Source organism: Silene latifolia, chromosome 10 (assembly GCF_048544455.1).
Source record: "Silene latifolia isolate original U9 population chromosome 10, ASM4854445v1, whole genome shotgun sequence".
NCBI classification, from domain to species: Eukaryota; Viridiplantae; Streptophyta; class Magnoliopsida; order Caryophyllales; family Caryophyllaceae; genus Silene; species Silene latifolia.
The window spans coordinates 111078553-111083131 of NC_133535.1; the positions used below are offsets into that span (position 1 = coordinate 111078553).

The 4579-nt window shown below is 41.8% G+C and overlaps 1 non-coding gene across 1 annotated transcript; it reads left to right on the forward strand.

Annotated features, from left to right (window-relative positions):
• The first annotated feature begins 3091 nt into the window (after window positions 1-3091).
• Window positions 3092-3200, forward strand: LOC141610302 (small nucleolar RNA R71). The gene has a single exon (XR_012528204.1). It is a non-coding gene; the product is annotated as a small nucleolar RNA R71 (small nucleolar RNA).
• Window positions 3201-4579: the final 1379 nt, after the last annotated feature.

The following is a 4579-nucleotide window of genomic DNA, read 5'->3' on the forward strand; positions in this document are numbered from 1 at the left end:
CTTTATTCTTTCGCTGTCCCAAAACTGCACCAATTGCATAATCGTTGACATCACACATGATCTCAAATGGGAGATCCCAATCAGGCGGCTGAATGATTGGTGCAGAAACTAGAGCCTCCTTCAACCTGTTAAAAGCTAAAAGGCACTCATCAAGAAACTCAAAGACAAAGATCCTTAAGGAGCAATTGTGTAAGTGGTTTAGCAATTTTTGAAAAGTCCTTAATGAAACGCCGATAGAAACCAAATATGACCAAGGAAACTCCTCACTCCTTTAACATTCACGGGAGGAGGCAATTGCTCAATCACCTGCACTTTTGCTTTGTCAACATGTATACCTTTATCAGAAATCAGATGCCCTAACTCAACTCCCTCGTTGACCATAAACTGACACTTTTCCCAGTTTAAAACAAGATTAACATCAATACAACGCTGCATGACTTTATCAAGGTTAGCTAAACAACGATCAAAGTCACTACCATAAACTGAGAAATCATCCATGAATACCTCCATAATGTTCTCCATATAATCAGAAAAAATCCCCATCATGCACCTTTGGAAGGTAGCTGTGGCGTTACACAATCCGAAAGGCATTCTACGATATGCAAAAACACCTTGTGGACAGGTAAAAGTGGTCTTACTCTGATCATCCGGATGAATAGGGATCTGAAAGAACCCTGAATATCCGTCTAGAAAACAGAAAAATTTGTTAGAGGCAAGTCTTTCAGTCATTTGGTCAACAAAAGGGAGGGGGAAGTGGTCTTTCTTGGTGGCAGCATTCAACTGTCTATAATCAATGCACATCCGCCACCCTGTCACTACTCGTGTTGGTATTAATTCATTTTTCTCATTTTTAACCACGGCAGTCCCTCCTTTCTTAGGGACTACCTGAACTGGGCTAACCCACTTGGAGTTGCCAACTGTATAAATAATACCTGCATCGAGTAGTTTCATCACCTCTGCCATAACAACTTCCTGCATCTTCGGGTTCAACTTGCGTTGACCCTGTCTGTAAGGCTTGTGGCCTTCCTCCAGGTCTATCGTGTGCATACAAACATCAGGGCTGATGCCCTTAATGTCATCCAAAGAGTAATCTAGAGCCTTCCTATTTTTCTTAAGCACACACATCAAAGCAGACAGCTGGTCATCATTAAGCTTAGAGCTAACAATAGCTGGGTACTGCTCCGTATCATCTAGAAAAACATACTTAAGATTAGGAGGAAGTGGCTTACGCTCTGGCACTTTTACCTCTACAACATAGACAGAATCAGCTTCAATGGTATAGCAAGTGTTCACCAAATTCTCGTTGGCCAGGCTCAAGAGCATCTCATCTTCTTCCTCTGTAAGCTCGTAGCTCTCCATTGAGGCTACCAAAGCATCTGGTTCCTCAGCATTCTCCGCTGTATTTCCTGCACACTCATCTGAACCAGTTAGATCAGCTAAGGGATCATTAGCTAAGGATTCCCTCCAATGGTAACTAACAGCCCTGTCAACAATATCAATGGAATAACACATATCATCGTCAGCAGTCGCCTTGTGAGCAAGACTGAACTCAATGGTGTCATCCCCTACCTCTAAGGTGATGGTTCCGCGTTTGACATCTATTACAGCCCCAGCTATATGTAAAAACGGTCTACCTAAAATAATAGGTATCTGAATGTCCTCTGCAATGTCCAAAACAACGAAATCGACAGGAATAAAAAACTTACCCACTCGAACGGGTACATCCTCTAAAACTCCTATAGGTCTCTGAGTCGATCTATTTGCCATTTGAACGGTAATATCAGTCACCTTAAGTCTACCAATATTTAACCTTTCGCAAACAGAATACGGCATGACACTAACACTGGCCCCTAAATCACAAAGAGCCTTTCCAATTTCATGGTTACCTATAGTGCAAGGAATAGAAAAACTACCCGGGTCCTTTAATTTAGGTGGTACATTAATTTGCGAAAGAGCATTACATTCTTCCACAAAAGCAACATTACCATCATCACGAAAATTTCTCTTACGATTTAAAATGTCTTTCATAAATTTAGCGTAAGAGGGTACTTGGGTAATTAGATCAGTGAAAGGAACCGTTACCTCGAGATTCTGGACCATCTCCAAAAACTTACCAAACTTGCGCTCCAGCTTGGTATTCTTTAGACGCTCCGGATACGGGACTGCAACACTGGCCGTAGGATCAGTAACCTTCGGCTTTCGTAAGTTTAAAAACTCCGTCAAATCATCAATAAGTGTAGAATCATGCAAACTAGTTGACGGGTTTGCGTCCTGCACTGAAGACCCGGTCGATCGACTTGTAGGAGTGGTCGATCGACCAACCTGGCTGGGCGTGAATAGTTTCTGATCAGAATCAATTTCGTCAGGAGTCTCAGTCGATCGACCGTTGGTGTCAGTCGATCGACTGCTATTGCTGGGTGTGAATAGTTTCTGATCAGAAACTCTTTTATCTGACACTTCAGTCGATCGACTGAGAGTAGTGGTCGATCGACCATAAGAACTGGCAATTGAGCTCGTTTTTGCACCAGAAATTAAACTAGCTTCTTCATCATTTCCCGAGTCTCCTCTTGGCTTGTCGGGACCTTCATAAGAGAGGCCACTTCTGAGATTAATGGCATTAATCGTTTCAATTGGCCCTTCACATTTGCTTGAAGAATTGGCGACTTGCTTAGCCTCTATGTTCTCCAACTGCTTCACAAAATTCTTTGAGGACTCAATCCCGGCTGCTTCTATATTCGCCACTTGAACCAAAAGAGTTTGGACCATTTCTCTCAACTTCGCGGTCTCATCTGAATTATGAACAGGAATTTCAATTCTTTCCTTGGAAGCTTCAGAGGCCTCGAGCCTCTCAAGACGGCCAGTAATAGAAGTAATGAGGGTCACAACGGTACTCATTTCATCACTTTGCTTTCGTGAACTTCCACGTGAACTCCCAAACTCAGCTCTATGGACCGCCATCTCCTCAATAGTGTTTCAACCTCTATTCTGACCGGTATTGTTTTGGAACCTACCATTCGCAGCTGCGTCCAGGATGACCTTGTAATCATCATATAAAGCATTGTAGAATAAGTTGCAAAGATACCACTGCTGGAAGCCATGGTGAGGGACATCTCGGACCAAACCTTTGAAATGTCCCCATGCCTCACAAAAACCCTCATCAGCTTCTTGCTGGAAATTTGTAATTTTACTCCTCAAGGCATCAGTCTTTGAAAGCGGGAAGTACTTCTTGTAGAAGGCTAATGCTAGAGATGTCCAATCTGTGACTCCAGCTGCTACCCTATCAAGGTAGCGGTACCAATCTCGCGCCGAATCCTTCAAGGAGTATAAGAACATCACCCCCTTTGCTTCATCCTGAGTCACCCCAGTTGGTATAGGTATGGAACAGCAGTAGTCTGTGAAAATTTCCATATGCTTCAAGGGGTCCTCATCTGGTAGACCAGCAAACTGATTTCGCTCCACTAAATCGATATAAGAGGAACGAAATTCGAAGTTACCGGTAGTAGGGGTAGGTAACTGGTGCCCCTTTGGAAGATGGTGTTCCTTTGGCTGAAGATTATCATATATTGTAGCCATATTCGCAGAACTGAGAGTACTCAAGCCTTCCTCTCAAAAACCTGTCTTCTAACTGTGCAAAAGCAAAACTAGAAGCAAAGGTAAGCAACGGCCTCAAGGAACCAAAGTTCCTTGAGACAAGAAAAATAAACTAAAAATAAAGCAAACAGAATTACACCGTCTCCCCGGCAACGGCGCCAAAATTTGATACCCGTCGTTGTGAATACCAAAAATAAGATTTATAATATCCTATTAAAACTAACCTAGGCTAGTGGTAACAGGGTCGAACCACAAGGAGGCGAATGTAATTTCTAATTGTCTAATTTAGTCTAAGGTAACGAATGTGGGGGTTGAATTGATTTGTTCTATACTAATAGCAATAAAAGACAATAAACTAAATAAACAGATAAAACAGATAAAAGAAGGGGTACTAGGATGGTCGGTTCACTATAGTTTCGGTGGCAGCAAATTAGGTAGGTCTAAATCAAACACATGAGGCGGGAAATAAAAAGATCCTCTCGGTCCACTCTTAACAAATAGCATCTTTCGATCTCGCTATAAGTCCCTAATATCACTAATACTGACTCTCGTCCTGAAAAGTGACTTACAACCTAAACTTTACCTATCTTTCGATCTCAGCATAGTTTAGTCATTTTAATTGGCGGTCAATCAACTGTCCCTATATCTCGATCTAATGGGTCAGTCGAATCCTAAACATTCAACTAGTTGTGTGCACTCGATTCGTCGAATAAAGAATTAAAACAATTAAAACGAAAATAAAACCTCACGTGGTCAGTCGATCGACCAAGTATGTCCATTTGCTTTTCCTCGATTATTCTACGCCGCCTACACTATAATTCCCCTACATCCTAGCACAAGCAATTTAGCTACTCATAACTACAGTGGAAACAACAATAATATTAAGGATTGAAACTACGGGATTCATGCTTAAAATGATTAGACAAATAAATAACATAAAACGATAAAGTTGGCTTTTGGAACCTAAGTAGCAATTTCTATACTATCA